This window comes from Cupressus sempervirens, chromosome 5, assembly GCF_028749045.1.
Source record: "Cupressus sempervirens isolate cs-2001-9-10 chromosome 5, ASM2874904v1, whole genome shotgun sequence".
NCBI classification, from domain to species: Eukaryota; Viridiplantae; Streptophyta; class Pinopsida; order Cupressales; family Cupressaceae; genus Cupressus; species Cupressus sempervirens.
In genome coordinates this window covers 144,174,284-144,192,855 of record NC_143122.1, presented here as the reverse complement: position 1 = coordinate 144,192,855, position 18,572 = coordinate 144,174,284, and positions in this window count along the sequence as shown.

Sequence of the window (18,572 nt, the reverse complement as noted above, 5' to 3'; positions counted from 1 at the left end):
GGTCACTCTATAATTTCTCATTTTACAATTTTGATGTTGTTATCTCAATGTCCTTGACATTTAGTAAATAGTTGACATTCATCATTTGACTTAGAGTATCCAATTGCATGTTGAAAATCTTGTTTTGTTCAAATAATGTCTCTTCCATTTTTTTGGCTAAAACTCTTTTGTCTTCTTGAATCATAGCTTTTTCATCCATGGCTTTCTTCTTCTATTCAGTAACCTCAGATTGCAATATAGTTTGTGATTCTTGCTCTAACTTGAGATTTCTAATTTGCTTAGCTTGGGCTCTATTATTTTCCATTAGATCTAAAAAACTATATTAAATTCATTTGAGTCTCCATCTACAAATAGCTTAGTAGTTTCTACATCTTTTTATTGTGTGTCATTCTCCGCAATAGCACTTTCCTTCCTTCTCTTCCAGGATTTCTTTAGTTCTTCTCTTGTTTCATTAAGTTGATTTAGAATGAGATGTATTTCAATCTCCTAATTTTCAATAGTATTTCCCATCTTGTAGACTTCCATTTCAAGATCATTCCTCAAAGATGCAAAGCTTCTCTTTTAGAGAACAAGGCTCTGGAAACAATTATTGGAATTACAATAGGAAAGGCAAACTTCTTGGGGGAGTGGGGGGGTGAATCAATAGTTTAAACTTGGACTCATAAAAATTTCACCACACATCCATCTCATGCATTTAATGATTAAATTGAAATAACATGTAAAGCATGTACATCTAACATGTAAAACATATAAGCAATCACACACATATGATACCAAATATGATTACCTAGAAGCCCTCCAATTGAGAAGATAAAATTGGGGTGGGGATGAAACCCAAAAATCTTCCCTACTACAATAATAAAGTGTATCCAATGAAGGTTACAATGTTTTGATCAGGATTCATGATCTACCCTATGAAATTTCTACCCTATTATAGGCTTATGAAGACTATTAGGTCTCACCTTGTTAGAGGATTTGAACACCCTATTAGAAGTGTGCCTTGCAAAAGGACTTTAACTCCCAACTATGTAAGACCTTGTTAATGGATCTCATACAGCCCGTTAGGACTACTCTGTTAAATTTTTTTGACTAAAATCACCTATTAGAATGTCTCAGCATTGATCCTAAGGTTAGCACTTGATTGCCTGATAATAGATCACTTGTAAAAAATTTCTTCTTGATCCTTCATGATCATATGTCTCTTTTCTATACACTCTTCTCTTTCCTCTATTCTACTCTAACTAATTTTGCAATGGAGCTTCACTTCATAACTTCTAAACCACCATGAATGCTTTATTTTTGCATGAAAAATTCTCTATTTTCTCCTTCAACACCTTACACACTTGCTTGATATTTTAGCTTTGTCCTCCTTAAGAAGACTTTGCTAACTTTGGGTTAGGTATGAATCTATGGCTGAGATTCATCCATTTTTTCATTTAATCCTTCCCATTATCTAATTGGCTACATGTAATTGCATAGGGAATCCAACTTGAGATTCATCCTTATCTCCAAAATATCAAAATTCAATCTTAAGTCAACTCAAAAATGGTTTACATAGTTGTTTGTGCTTTTACAAACAAATAAGTCAAAACTATCTTACTCAACATCTGAAGTTTTGATTCTTGGCATACACTAATCTCATTGTTGTGACTTGGCATCTATACTACTTGGCATCCATTGTTCACTTGGCTCCTATGTCACTCAACAAATACTCTCTACTTGAAACTTGAGTGACTTGGCAGATGAGTGGTTTGACACTCACTATGACTCAACATGGTCTATGGTTTGCTTTGCATACATTACTTATTGAGCATGAACTAAGTAAATAGCTTAAGTGTGTTAACACTCACTTGTCAAAACCAATCTAAGATCAACAAGTGATTTCCAAGTAAAAATATTTTTAATGTGTTTAGGGAATCATGATTTTTGGTCAACTTAGTTGATTTCTTGGGATATGGAAACCATATTGAAGATAAGATTGATGAGTTGGATAATTAAATATAATAAGAGGATTAAGTATTATATCTATGATCAGATTTTAAGGATGATAAGTTTCCCAAAAAGAAGAAATATGAACAACTACAATGAATCTAATGAACTAGATCGTAAACCCTAAAATATATGGTGATCATGCAAAATAGAAAAGCAACAATTCCTTATTTAAGGAGGTATAGAGTCAAACTTTTAGAGTACTTTCACATAGAGAAAGTTGGAATGAGGATGCACAAGTGTGAACACAAATGTATGATGGTGATTCTAAACAAATGTAAAAAAGTGAGTTCTAAACATACAGATCAAAACCCTATTGTTTTCTTTTCAATAACTACAATTTTTTTTATTGAAATTATTTTAATCAAAGGTTGACCTAATAGTGACTAAAGGACTTAATAGTCTATGTAAATCCTTTAGCAAGGTGACATTCTAAATAGAATGATCAAATTCCTCATACAAGGCCACTCCTAATAGGGTGATTAAATCCTCTAACCAGGTCACATTTAACAATGTGTATTGTGACCTTTAACAATGTTGGCTCCTAATAGAACTCACTTGAAAAGAGTGAAAAATGGTGACATGTTGCTGGGGTTTTTTTCCCAAATTGGATTTCCATGTAAAATTCTAGACTCAAAATTGTCTTGAATTTTTTATGATGATTTACATTTAGATGTTTACATTCAGAAAAAAATGTTATTTTTAGGATTTTTTTAAAAATTAGATTAGTAGAGACCAAACAAAAAAAGGATAAGTAGAACAGTGATTTTCTTGAATTGTTCAAATGGTACTTATGGACCTTAAGTAACTTACTCACCCTCATCCCCCTCCCTACTGCCATCCACCAAACTCATTTATTCTAAAAATTTCTTTAAAAAATTATTTTTTGATATAGTGGAGTTGGTCATAAAGAAAGGGTATCTATTTTCATCAACATTAGACAAGAATTCACCATTAAATAATCTAGAAACTCAATCACATCCATATGTTTTTGATTTGGAACTTATATATCAACTAAATTTTTGAATTCCTATACCATTTAATATACATCATTCATAGACATACATTAAAAAATTTACATAGTATATTTTATAGTTGGCATGAGTCCATCCCTATAGATTTGCTGAGTGAGATGAATATTTGTATTTTTCTTTAGTTTACTTTTTTTTTCATTTCAAGGTTAATTTCTAACTGGGGTGTTTTAAAAAGGTATTCCCCTCCCTCCTCCATCTCTCTCTATCCATAAATATTTTATATTATTCTTGTGGGTAGGAGTATATTTAAAGGTTTTTATAGTGATAAATTTAGATTGTGTATTATAGATTTCTTTTCCCAATCAGTGTTTGAAATTTGTAGGTTTTCAATATAGATAGGGTGAATGATGGCCATGGTTCCCACTATTTTTTCTCTAACCTTAGGACATACCTTACCCTCTTGTTCATCCCTTACCTAAAGTTCCCATATTCCTAAGGTTTCCTAATCTCAATCTCCTCATTTCATATTTTTCTCTATTCTCATTTCTATTACGTTCTAACAATCATTTTTTATATCTAAAGTTATACCCTCTACTAGTCTTCAAGGTGATTTATCTTCTTCTTTCTAAATTTCATATAAGTTACATTCATATATCAAATTTAATCCTTTCATGTGCTTACTTATCATATGTGCACCTATATTACTTTTATTTTAATTAGTGAATCTACTTATGTTAGATAAATTTTTTAAACATGTAACCAAATGAAATGAATATATAACATTAAAGGGAAATAACGATGAGTATAAATATATTTTTTTATTCCCCCATCTTTCTTTTCATAATGTACACCTAATAATGGTGAATCAATGTGCATATTCATACATATAAATGTGCTCCTCAATTTTTATATTATTTTATTGTGTATCAAGTTCTACATTGAACTTCATACCTCTTGATTTTATAGTAAGATCTTCTTTTCATTTTATGATTTGTTCACCTTCTCCATACATTTTGTTGAACTAGTATCTCTTGAACTTCATACCTTTTTATTCCATAGTTAGATCTTGTTTGTATTGTATGCTTGGTTCTATTTCATCATACATTTTTGTGAACCTAATGATTTCATGCTTGAACCTTTTTATTGAATAACTTTATCTTCCTTGGCTGATATTTCTTTGAATGCATTGTTTTTGTTTATGTCTTCTTGAGTTGGTAGTTTAATCTTATCTTTGAGTTAAATTTCATAGTTTCACATCGATATGTAATTTTGATGCATTATAACTTTTATTCATTATTATATTCTTTTATTTTCCTTTATATCTTTATGAGTGATAGTTATCACTTGGAGTCCCAACTATAGTATTCTAGTTAGAAGAACTCATAAATGTATGGGCTCTTTTGATCCTAAACATCATTCTTTTTTATGAATCATGATGATAACCATATGACCTTCTTCATCCTAATCCTAATAGGAAAATAGTTTTTCTCATGGTGAGGATATATAATCAAGGGGTCCTATTTCCCAATTTGAATAAGTCACTTATTATTTTGAGAAATTTAGAAATTGATGATCTTAATAACACCACAATCTCAACACCATTCTCATCATAGAAGGCTTATGGAATATTTTTCAAAATAATTATACATGATATTACTCTCTTTTGTAGCACCTATAATTTCATTGATTCTAATGTTAAACCTTTATAAAATAGTTCTCAAGGGATATCTTATGTTCCTCCTTCAACGAGTTTTTTTACTTCACTGGTGATTTCTACTTATATTCCTTCTATTTCTACATATGTACCACCTCTTATGATGACTTCAATTGAAGTTTCCAATCCTACACATTTGATTCTTCTTAATCATACTCTACCTATGAGTGTTCCATGCATTTCTTCACCTTCATCTATGCCTTCTTACAATAATATTTATTTAATATTTTCCAATACTCTTCCCACCACTACTTCTCATACGTTTCATGCTTCTTATGACATTCTCTTTAGTTCCAATATCTTTCTTAACATATACAATGTACCTCTTCCTATCATTTCTTTTACTAATTTCACAATTAAAATACTATCTCAAACTATCACTTCATTTTAACAATGAATTTCTTCATTGACTAAATACAAATTCAACATTCCAACTTGTCATACTAATAATTACTTATCATTATATATTATATGAAACTGTATCCCTTAATATTGGGATAACCCTTATCTTCATACTTATAATGTTAAGGGTGATCTTGTGGCTCATATTTAAACCTTTCAAACCTTGTGTAGCGATTTTGCTCATGAGTATAGTTTAATAAATAAGTTGTCTACTAGTACCTTCCAAGAAAAATATTTGCAATCATATTACTCCTTATCTCATTTTTCCATTTATTCCTATCAAGTACTATCAATGCACTCATTCAACAATTTTGAAATAATACTTCTCCTAGAGTTTCTTTGACTAATTTAATGCATTGTAAAAAGAGAGTTAAAAAAAATATTACTAACTTTATTTGTAGATTTGAACATTTTTACTGCTCATATTTCTTATCATGTACCTAATGATAGTTTAAAACACAAGTTTATTTCTCATTTACAAAAAATAGAAATAATATTCTCCTAAATGAGTTTAATTCTTTTTCACAATTATTTTTTTAGTGTTCTATAGTTATCAACTACATGTGTGCTAGTTTGAGAGGAAAAGCTTAATGGATCTTGTTAGCATTTACAAAAGTGACAACACATCTCATCCTAATAAGTTCTAAAACCCTAACAACTACATCCAATTTAGTAAATCATACAATACAATAGATGGTAAAGTCTAGTAGCAGCTTCTAAAGGTGTAATTTCATTGTCTTCTATTTTTAGACATAATATTACATATACCCCATTATGTAAATTTTTGCATACCATGACACCATGACATGAAAAATTGAATAAATTATAATATTATTAATATTTCTCCTATTAAAATAGTTTTCCCAAATAAATCTCTTCCTATATCCTTTGATCCCAAATATTGTTTCGAATATTGTCGTCAATTGAGTCATGATAATAGGAAGTGTTATTCTTTGAATAATGTTATTTGATACCTCATGAGGTATAATTATATATGTATTGATATTGATATTAATCATTGAAACAATTCTATATAATCTCCTAATCATAATTTATAAATTTACCCCAATCATTTACCATCTCACATCACTAATATTATTATGCAACTCTCTTCCTTTTCTAAAAATATTATTTACAATGAAAAAGTTGAAGAACCCATCCATGTTGAGAATTTTCAACTAAAACTTTAATATAATCCTCAAAATTTCATTATATTTTATTATGTTTGAATGATTAAAGTATCTAATGGTCCTGTTTAGATTAATGTTAGGGTTGTCGGTATTCCTTCCTACAATTTATTTGTTGACCCTTCATCCACAATGAATGTTATAGCTAAAGATGATGGTTTTACTAGAAAAGCTTGAAAATAATATTCATGATCCATTTGATGCTTGGATAAAAACATTTAACAATTTTCCTTATCACCCTCATGTTTCTATTTCTTTTCTTTAGAACATTGTAGTAAAGTTGTGAATATTTATTTTACTATTATCCTTAATTCTAATTATTTTCATTTTAATCTATGTCTTCTTGTGCTATCTTCATTTCAAACATTATATTCTTCCATTGAAGAATGTCTTAAGTTTCCTTTATATCAAAATAATAAGAATATTAACCATAGAGTTTTTCACCCTTGTAGGCCTCAAGATTATGTTGACCTTAATTTATTTTTTCCTTATTTATGTTTATCACCGCTATCTTCTCCTGATTATCTCTTTTGATTATATCAAGATTTCAAGGTCAAAAAATATTTAAAACTTTTTAAACATAAGATTGATCCTAGTTGTAGTATTCTTCCTATTTCATGTATTTCTTATTTGGGTGGGTGTGAGAATTTGAGTCTAAATTTTAGGAAAAAAGTGGAAGTATTTTCCTATTTTATAAATTTCCTGGCACTTGATGCCCAAATTTGAGGCACATTAAGATTGAAACTTGAAAAACTTCACTACTACAAAATGCATTTCTAGGAGTCTAGGTTTCAAATGTGTAATTTTTTGGGATACCCACATCATATAAATTACATTTCAATAGGCATGTTCAAAAACCACTTTTTCAAAAATTTATATTTCCGGATCATACCACACACACATATGACCACCCTCTTTTGGGGAAATAAAGTGAATTTTTGATATTCCTTTTGGAGAAAGGTACATAACACACCAAATATTAATGAGGATATTTTTCCTTATCTTTTTATTCAATATTTATTTTTTTATAAATTATTTGACCATAAAGGAGATTTTGAAACCTTCTAGTATACTAGCACCATATTTTGATCAAAACTTAACCATTTTCCAATTTTGTTTTTAATATTGAATTACATTCTATTTAGATTGACAAAAAATAATTTATTTTCAAAAAAAAAAAAAAAAAGGTTATGAAATGTTTAATTAACCATACTATTTGAATTCTAGAAACCAATTTGGCTTAATACTATTTTTAGAATCTAGACAATGAGTACTATAATGGGTTTTTGTTTTGTCAAAAAAGTAATTTTAAAATTCCTTCAAACATTGTGGCATGGCAAAAATTTCTTGTTCTTGTGCCTTAGCCAATTTTTATCTTGCACAAGCATTAGTTTTATCTTTCCAAGCCTATCCCAAGACAAAACTAAATACAGCCCATGGCTTGTGAAATTATAATTTTAAGAAATAGGTACACATTTTTAAATGGGTAGTTGTTTCTAAAAGCAAGTAAAAATGAGCTTTCAGGCAAAAAAAATTCGTTTTTAAATTTTTTTAGAAATAAGTACCCATTTTGAAAATAACAGGTACTCATTTTCAAATGGGAACACATTTATAAAATAATGGGTGTGTTTTGAAAAAAAAACATGTACCTATTTTTTGAATTTAAGATCTAGTATTTCAAACTAAAGAGGGTACCTACTTTTTAATAAATGGGTACCCATTTCTAGCTAAATTTATTTTTCCTCTATGACTTCCATGGCACTCAACTTCTTACATTTACCTCTTTTTCAACTTCTTCACCTCATATTATGTATCCTCATGTTGCTATCTCTAAACCTAGTCACACGACTTCTTCCATTCTCCCTTCACAAAGAGAAAGAGACTTGATGTTGATTGATCGTATCCCACATTAGACACATATATAGAAAAAATAAATAGGCATGTTCATGATCATCATCAATAGCATCAAGTTATTACTCTTGCTCATGCCTCTCAAACTATTTCATTAACTTATATTGTTACATATATTTCCATTTTACCATCTGATGATTGAAACTATGGAAGAAGTAAATTTAAACAAAGTTAAAATTAGGAAACATAATAATATTGCTTATATACTTGGTTCTGTTGTGATTAATATATATAAAGAAGATACTCCTATTGATGTTCATCATACTAAAAATTTCCTACATGCTAGTAATTTTGATCATTTATATGAGATTATTGATCACGATCATGGTTTACCATGTATGCTTTATACATAGTAAAAAATTTATGTAGTATATATTAAAAACTAAACAAACAATAGGATCCTTTCTTATCCTTTCATCATTAATTCAATAATTTAATTATATAGAGGCATCTTAAGAGGTAAAACACAACATGCTTTAACATAAAAATATCAACCTTTCTCCATTTTCATTGTTGACATTCTAGTCAAGTTTGTTATTAGTGACATACACTTACTCAAATCGTGAGTTCATATCGAACTTATTGTATAGTTAACAATGTTAACCAAGAATTTTAGTTATTATCTTGTTCTATAGTTGCTACCAAGTCCTTTGGACCAAGTCCAATGTATGCCAAGTAGTTATAGCTATTATGAAGATCAACAGTGTAAACCAAGCATCTCAGTGTATGTTGAGTTTACGAGTGTAAACCAAGTTGTTTAGTGGTTACTGAGTTTGTAGTTGATGTGAGGCAAGTCCAATGTTGACTGAGCTACTTAGTGTTAACCAAGTGACTCAGTTTATATCAAGCTCAAGGTGATAGTGTTTACTGAGCTATGTAGTGTTAATCAAGTGATTAAGTTTATATGACAAGTTTCACAGTATTTGCCAAGTCACCAATGCAAACTAAGTTCAAGCTTCTACATCTACTAATTGTATGATGATGTTGAGTAGTGACAGTGGATGTTGAGTATAAAAACCTCACCAAGTGAGTCCTCAGAGCCCGAGTTTCTACACTTTGGCTAACTTTGTAATATTTGTGTAAACATGTATTGTGGCCAAATTTGTAATTATGAAATTGGATTGATATATATGTAATGTGTTGCATCACATCCAATGAATGTATGGAATCAAAAAGGAAGTATTGTAATCATTATAAACAAGTATAAGTGTGAATTACAAAGGTTGTAATAGTATAAGGAGTAAGAAAGATTATCTATCACAACAAGGTGATTTGTACACTCAAGGGAATCTCATTTAGCAAACCAAGTTGTAGGTCAAATATCAACCATTGCTTCATCTAATGGGTGGATCAATCAAATCCTTTAACAAGGCAGACCTAACAGTCTTCTATCAATCTCTTTTGCAAGTGCATACTTCAGTGAATCTTTGTAAATCCTTTCAAAAGGTGGACCTAGCAGTCATTATTGCTCCTAACAGGGTAGATCATCAGAAGTGATTAATGTAAGCCTTAATAGGCTAACTTTATACCATAGTACTAAAGCTTATGGGTATCATCCCCACCCTAGTTTTACTTTCTATTTGGAAGGTTTTTGGGTCACCAAATCTTCTGTCAAAGTGTTATGTATGCTTTCATATTTTCTAAGTTTCTCATGGATGAAGTTAGATCAAAATTCATATAAAGAATTAATTTCCAATTGGGATAAAAGTTTTAGAAGTAACTGATTCACCCCTCCCCTCTTATTAAATTAGCTTTTAATAATATTTCCAACAATTGATATTAGAGAATTATGGTTCTCCGAGAAAAAATTAACATCTTGAAAAAATATTGAAGGCCATGGAGATATTTAGATTTAACAAGGCTATTGACAATGAGAAGGTAGATTTGGAAATGGCTATTGCCCAACTCAAGAAAGAAAAGGAGAAATTGTCTTAATCCCTAAACAGAAGAAAAGATCTTGCAATTAAAATGAATGACCATCTCTACATTGAAGAAAAAATTGAAGACCTTCATTCGAGCAACCCAGATGAACCCAATGAAGCAATCAAGGAACTCCTAGAAAGGAATGGTTCACTACAAGAAGTAAGAAAACTAAGAAGAGACCAAGAATTTTAGTTAGTAAGATTGTGTGAAGTAATGGAAGAGAGAAAAAATATAAGAAAAGAGATAGAAAGGGTAAAAAATGACATCCAACACCTATCCCTTTAGCAAGCAAACTTCATTGATCAACTCAAAAATGTAAATGAAAAAATCATGAACCTGAGATTAGAGACTGAAAGATTGTAGAATGATATAAACTCTAAGTGGCAAACCAATGAAATAATGATGAAATCCCAAGAAGACATGAATAAGTTGAATGTGCAAAATCTCTATAGACAAAAAAGAAAAGCAAGAATTTGATATAAAAAAGAAGGGGAAACATCTAACCAAGGAGCTCAAAAGAACCAAAAACCTACATGCAATCACTATTGTAAGATGGGTCATACATCAAACAAATGTTTGGAGGAAAAATTCAATGGAAAGTGCTACAACTGCAATCAACATGGTCATAAGGCTAATAAATGCAAATAAAAACCAAAATTTGAAGGAAAATGTCACAGATGTAAGAAATATGGACATAAGTCATCAAAATACAAAACCTAGATATTGAATCCAGTAAAAAAAATTGTGAAAGCTATATTTTGTTAGGACTACAACACCTGGTGCAAATGACATTACCGTGGAGAATTCAGATGCATTGGAATGAATTATGTAAAACATCATTTGAGGAAAAGAGATAATACTAAAAGATGCTTCATTTGTACTGAACTTGGTCATCTTGCAAAGAACTGCATGAATACTAAAAGAATTGAAGATGAAAAGAAGGCAAAGGCTGATAACATTATAAAATAGATGAGACAATAATGGGTTCCAAAGTCTACTAAGAATACAAGTCCAAGAAATGATGAACAACTCACTCAATAACCGAGTGACTCCACCATATCTACTTGATCTCTCAAAGGAGTTCTAGAATTGTGATACTAAATGAGACATCAGATATCAGTTCTAGTTAGCAGGATGATAGATCCAAACTAGCAATCAAGATGCAAAAGGGATCACTAAGTAACAAATGAAAGTTATCATTGAGTAAGGTTAAGTTACTATCTTACCTAACAAAGATGGGTTACAAACTCTACTGAGCAAGGTTGGGAGTAATTAAGATGCTTATGGTTATCTAGTCACAAAGACTTCATCGAGTGTTCAATGAAAGGAAGTGGATGACAATCTATCAATTTGATCTAACATTCATACCAAGCATTTATGACAAAATTTGATAAAAGAAATGAAATCAAATTCATGTTTACCATGAAATTTCAAGAGCTATTACGTAGTGTGATCTTGAAGGGCATTCAAGTGATTTGAGTGAATTGTTAACAAAGTTTTAAAATTCTCTAAAACCCTATTGAGTGAAGATGGCATCTAGCAGCAGCAAGGCAAAGCGAGGTTATGAGATGCTAGTTTATGGTGTAGAATGGAAGGCATTAGACTTCAAGCTCACTCCTACAATTGCTAAAACCCTAGACCTAAGTGGAGCATAGTCTCAAATCCCTTTCAAGGCACTATTAATTAATGATATCCATTCTCATTTTAAATGCGCAATTCAAGAAATTGGTACATTAGAAATGGATGAAACCCTAGAAAGGTTATTTGTGAATTATGTTTTGAAACTCGAACATCAAAATCTCAAGGCTAAAGGATTAACCCATATTCCTCACATGCCTCATGAATTCCAAGTGAAATGGATTAGGTTTATTCTTAGTCAAAAGCACAATGGATAGCTATAGTTGGAGAAACCAATTTTGATCACAAAGAAGATGATTTATAGGATCATTAGTCTGCCCATGCTAGCAAAAGCTAAGACAACCAAAACCCTAGGTCGAGCTAAACTAGAGAAGAAAACCCTAGTAGAGTGGGATGAAAGAGGTATGAAAATAAGAAATGTAACTAATATGGAATTTAAGTTTGGCATCCATATCATTGTACACAAGATGTACATTTCAAGAAGGTTGAATAGTGTGTCGTGTGAGGGAGTAGACTTGGCATACAAGATAATCAAGAACAACATTTCCTTTGACCTTTTTGAGCTACTATTGAAATAATTCAATGAGAACATGGAGAGCATCAAAACATCAAAGAACAATCCATGTATGTTTGGCTCTCTGTTGACATGCTATAGTGCCTCTCCCATTTGACTTTGGTAAGTCATCTTGATGGATGCAACCTTGTTGATCTTTTGTTGTGATGGATCATGATTGTGACCTTGAGTGGTCTACATTGTCGAGGTGTTTGGATTTATGTTTCTATATCAGTTGCTTTGTTTATGCTTTTGACTGATCTATGAGATTATGTTGTGATTTTTGGTTCACTGAGGTTTGTGCCAGTGGTTACCAAGATTGATGTGGTTACATGAGGTTGTTCTGTGATTACCCTGAGATGTGTGCAGAGATTGCACTATGCCCTATTACCATGCTACACTAGACTAGGTTCCTGTAGCACTGGTTAGTCATGTTTATGACTATGGTTGTTTATGTGTTTTAAATGCCTCTTTTATGTAGAGTAATCAATCATTATTAAATGCTTAATTAATTAGAAATGGATTGTTCATGTGAGATTATTTGGCTATGTGTTGCAGACATTTACGTTGTTATATTTTGATCTGAGAGATATCTGTTCTTATGTGATGTTTTAAATTTGAGATGACCTGAGGGTCAGATGTTATACTTTAATTTCAGTATCTTAGATATTAGACTACTATGTTGTTCAGTTAATCATATTGCATGATGATGCCATTTTGAGATGGCAATGTGTTTTATGATGATATCTGGTTATCTAGTATTTGAACATATCTTTGATTGTGTTATGTGATGGATTTAATGCTATGGTTATTCACTTCATTCCTGCATTGTTATGCTTTATGTGAAAGTGAGTGATGTAAATAGATTATTTTAATATAATTAAATAAATAGTTAAATTAGGTGATTTAATGCATTTATTGCTTCAGCTATGTTATTATATGCAATTGTACTTGATCGTGTTGTTTAGTGTGCAGGATTTATATCCCTGGTAGTGGCACATGGAGTTAGTGATTCAGCCTTTCATATTTTACCAATGTCATCCTTGTATGGTTGATGTATCCTTTATTAAAATGTTTAAATTAAACATTTCAGTGATTATTAAATCCAAACTCATTTGCATTATGTGATTAGACCAATAAGCATGTCTGTGCACTTAGAGGTTCACATTGTCATGAAAGTTATTAAGGATATTTATGTGTTTTTTGGATTTTAGAGCTTTTTAATTGATTTATTTCAATTTTTGGTAGCTTTTCCATAGATGAATTTCTATTTATAGGAATAGCCTATTTTCATTTGGGTCAATTCAGAGTTTAACTAGGTTGCCTGGTTAAATGTCCTAATTGATTATTCACCTAAAATGTGAATAAGTATCCAAAAAGGAATTTAATACTTCTCAATTTCAAATTGGAAAGTTGGAGAGTAAAACCCAAAATTCTCTTCATTTGAATTTATTATTTTTTTCATTGTGGGAGCTACAGGCATGGGATCGTCGCAAGGTTGAGCTCATTGGATCCAGCTTGGGAAACCTTGGATTGTCGCAATTTTTAGCTACTTCTGTGAGATATTTATTTAATGGTTTAGATTCTCATTTTTCCCTTTTGGCTATGAGGTAGGGTTTTCCCGTTTTATTGTTTCTGCTCTATTTTTGCTTCTATTTTTGGTAGCCATTTGTTTGGAGGCTGAGAACTAGTGTTCCTCTTCATTTTTGTATGTTAGTTCTACCCGGTTGGGTGGGTATGATCATTTCCCTTTTTTTCGGGATGAGGGGTTGGGATTTTATGCCGTTATGCTGGCCATTTTTGCATACATTGTCTGATTTCATTTATTTTTTGATTTTTGAGGTTTTTGTGCACAAAGGTCAAATGGGTTTTAATTTTGAAAGTTTTCCAAATTTTTAGATTTTTACCTCGTTTTGCATGTCACCCTGTTTTCTCGGGTTTTCTTAGCACAAAGTGGGTCATGGACTTGGATGATCCATTTGGATATCAGTCAAACCACTTTTGCAATTTTATGTTGCATTGGGATGCATGTTGCATCCGTACTCTTGACGTTGTGTTCGGTCGAGTGATTTTATACCTGTTGTTATTGTTTCTTTTAGACCTTTCCTTTTGTTTCGTGAACACTAGGATTCATGTAGAATCCATACTCTCGGATTGAGGTCGGTTGAGTAAGTTCATGACTTTTGTTCTTGTTACATCATTGGGATTCATGTAGAATCCATACTCCCTAATTGAGGCCGATTGAGTGATTTTATGATGTATGGTTTTATTGGCTTTGGGATTCGTGTAGAATCCATCCTCTTCAGTTGCTATCTGTTGGGTGTTTTATTTTGCATTGTGTCCTCATTCCTATCCTTGTGTTATGATCTTCATGATGGTAGTGCGCCACACACGAGTACGTGCTTGTACATTTGTTGGGTGACTTGCAAGGCCCAATCTTCTCTGGATTTTCCAGAAGTTATGATCATTGGGGTTGGGATGGGAGTATGCATGCTCACAGGCACTTGTCATAGGATGAGTATGGGTAGGGTAGGGTAGCATATGGAGGGGGCTTCTATCTTGTATCCTAGTGACCTTAGTCCCATAGGGTTGGCAGAGGATAGGAAGTTTTAAATAAGTGGTTGAACCCACAATAATGGGTTCCACTTTAGTGGGATGAATAAAAATGAAAACATGTTCGCGCGAACGCCATGTTCGCACGAACATGCAAAATCACAAAAATTTTAGCCTTTTTTTATTTTTAATTTTTTTTTTGGCTCTTTTGACTGCCATAATTATAGGAGAGTGATCTCCTACTGTAAAATAAAAAAATTTCAAAATGTGCTGCTCAGAGCAAGCTTTCCAATGACTATAATTTCTTTACATAATTTAATCATTAAGACTTTCAAATATGATTTTAACTCATTATAGGTTCATTACCGATTGAACATCAACCGAATTTGACACCTTGAGAAAATTAGTAAATTAGGTCAAAAAAATTTGAAAAATATGGAAGTACTGGCTTATTGAGATACCTTTCTATTCAAAAAAAAAAAAAAAAGGTTTATGATAAATTGACATCAAATTATCTATGTCAAACAGAACGTATGTCTGAATTACGGTTCATGTCACTTCAAAACTTCATAAACTATACAATATTCAACAAAAATAAATCAAACCAAATGTAGTCACTGGATATTGATGTTACAAATTCAACGCTGAAAGAATTACTTCATTATCATTTCTAGAAAAAAAGTTATGTGTGTCAAACAGACTGTCACTTTTTAAAATAATGAATTTTATTATGTACCACTTTTTGGAAGAGATAAAAAAATTGACATAAATAATTTTTATTTTTAGATTAAAAAATATGGTTACAAAGTAGGAACAAAGTACTCAAAATCACTAGTTTATGTCATCTCGAAATTACTTATAGTTTTGGAGATATAGTCACTTGAACATGATGTTTGTTGCAAAAATATTGATTTTAGTGTCAAAATTGGTCAAAAAGTGGATCCCATTATTGTGCGATCACCCAAGTGATAACTAAATAAAATGTGTGACTGGTAATAAAACTTAAGATAATAAAATGTGTGTGCGGAGCCTTCCATTGAGGAGTTGAAACGCATGATTCGAGCTTGGGCTTGTCGATGCCAAGGAACTCTCCATGATGTCAGCTCCTACTTAGTAGCCTTTTGAGTGTCTGACCAAGACCTACACTCCTTGCATTCTCTTAGGTTCTTGGTTGCAGCCATCATACTATCTGGTGTGAGTGTTAGCCTTGGATGTTGTGCTTTATGTATGTTTGTGGTTGGATCATTATCTCCATTAGCACGATGGGTGTGGACCTATGGGTGCCATGTGGTTGGGAGGCATAGCTACCTTCACCACTACTATGGATCAGTGTACAGAGACAATCTTTTATCCTAGTGCGACCATTGGTGGATATTTTCACTTGATACTTCAGGTTTTAGAGTATGCTTTCTTGTAATTTATGATTTCATTGGAATGCTTGGATATCATGTTTAGATGATGTTAGTTTATTTGGCGCATTCCTATATTATGATGTTTAGCATATGATTAGATGATGTGAATTGTTGTAGTAGCATATCTATTGCTTATTGATGTTTAGCATGTGATAGGTGATGTTATCTACTATAGGATTATCTTATGCTTTTCTACTAGCATGTTAGATTTCCTTATGCTTATATTGTTGAATGGTTTAGTAGTGACATCCCTATTATGATAGTATTGATGATTTGGTCAGTGGCTTGGGATATTACACGTGGGGGATGGCTAGGACCCACGACGTTCTTATGATGCTATTGATGGTTGGGAGGAACCGCATACTTAGTTTTGTTTTTTTGTACTTTGTGATGTTGCTTTTGTTCATTGCGATGTTTATTTCAGTACATTCTTTACTATTATGGTTTAGATGGATAGATGTTCCTCTTCCCTTTCTGTTGCTACTTTTGAGTGTTCATTCCTCGATTTGCATGGATCTAGTACTCCCTGGTGTGGAGGTTCTTTGCTCTATTTTAGTCCTTTGTGTTTCTCAGAGTGTTTTTTTGTTCTTTGGGTGACACTTGTTCAACATGGTATGACATTAAAAATTTATCGCACACCCATGCAAACTGTGTTGTACGATACTATAAAGTATCGCACGCCTTCTTGAGAAATTTTGTACGATCATTTCTATGACACTGGAAGAGTGTCATATGCCTTCTTGAGAAATGTCATACGAGATTGTAAAGTGTCACATGCCTTCTTGAGAAATGTCATATGACACTGGAAGACTGTCACATGCCTTAAGGAGAAGTGTCGCCCTCCCTTAGTAAGAAGTGTCACACAGTTTTTTGTAAAAACCTGTGCGAGCGGATAGCAGGCACATTACATCATGTTCCAAACTTTTTGAGGGTTGATTTGGCTACCCTTTTGGGTGTTCTTCAACCCTATGTTGTTGCATTTTGAATTCTATTGGTTTCTCTTGAAATTCAATTTTCGTGTTTAAAATATATCGTTTAATTTTTTATACTTAAGATATATTTTAATATTTGAAAAAAATCATTTGAGATAGGTTTCAGACCTCTCGGAGATAAGTTATGGATTCTAGGAAATTTCATGGGTTCAAAAATCCAGACTTAGCCAACTTTCAGGGCTTTAGGATTTCAGGCTTAGCCAAATTTTAGGATTCTACATTTTACCCTAGCTTGGTGTTTTGTTGATGAGTGGTCATTTCTTGAGCCCTCATCTTGTTGTGGTGGTTGTTGGCTTTTGTTTGCGTGTGTCAATTGGTAGTGGTGTTCAGAGATCTATTGGTTGTCAAGATTGTGGTGAAGTCTTCCATTGTGATCATTGGGATCCCTGTATGATGTTGTCATTTGCATTCATACTTGTAAAAAAAAAATTTCTTGGCTTGTATTTCATCCTTGTTTCCAAGGATTTCCGGGCGGGGCATTACACATGCTAATTCTTTTATGTTTAGAATTTTTTTCTTTCAAAAGGAACTATTGTGTGGAGAAAAGATGTGCTTGTACTCTATCAAATTAATGAGTATATTGCTGAGATGGGTGAAAATTATATTAGTATTATGGAAGATTATTTTGATGCATTCAAGGAGAAAATTAATAATAGATTCATAATACCCAAGAAACTAGTTGAGGATTACAAGAATGATATATGTTTTATGGTAGATAGTGATAAAGTATACATTCAAGCAGTTAGGCCTAGAATTGCATGGCTGAAACCTCTTGGATATGAGGTTAATATTGATGAAACAAAAGATATTATTGAGGCACAAATTAATGAAATAGATGATCCTAAGGTAGCCTATTTTGGTACATATGAAAAATCCAAGGCTAGACTAGAGCTAGAGATCAAACTCCCTCATGCAATAAATAAATGCAAGAAGAGAATTACCAAATTGAAAACAAGTTGTACTTTTTTCTAATCAAAGGAAAAGGTGAGGATGAAGAAGTAGAGGCTGAAAAAAAATTAGAGGAGGAAGAGCCACTAAAGAAAGAGGGCAAGGTAATCATTACCAAACCTACTATGTCATCCATTGCAATGTTCGCTAGGAGATTCTCTAGGAAGAAATCAGACAAGGAAGGAGAAGACATAATATTTAGGAAAATTCAACCCACCTTCCAGGATAGATTGAAGGACTTATAGTTAGGGGCTGACATAACCAACTTGAAGGCACTAAAGTATGAGATCAAGACTAGAGAAAAAGATAAGTAGATTGAAGATTTGGTGATGGATAAAATGGGTAAATGGAAATACTCACCTAATCAGCTTACACT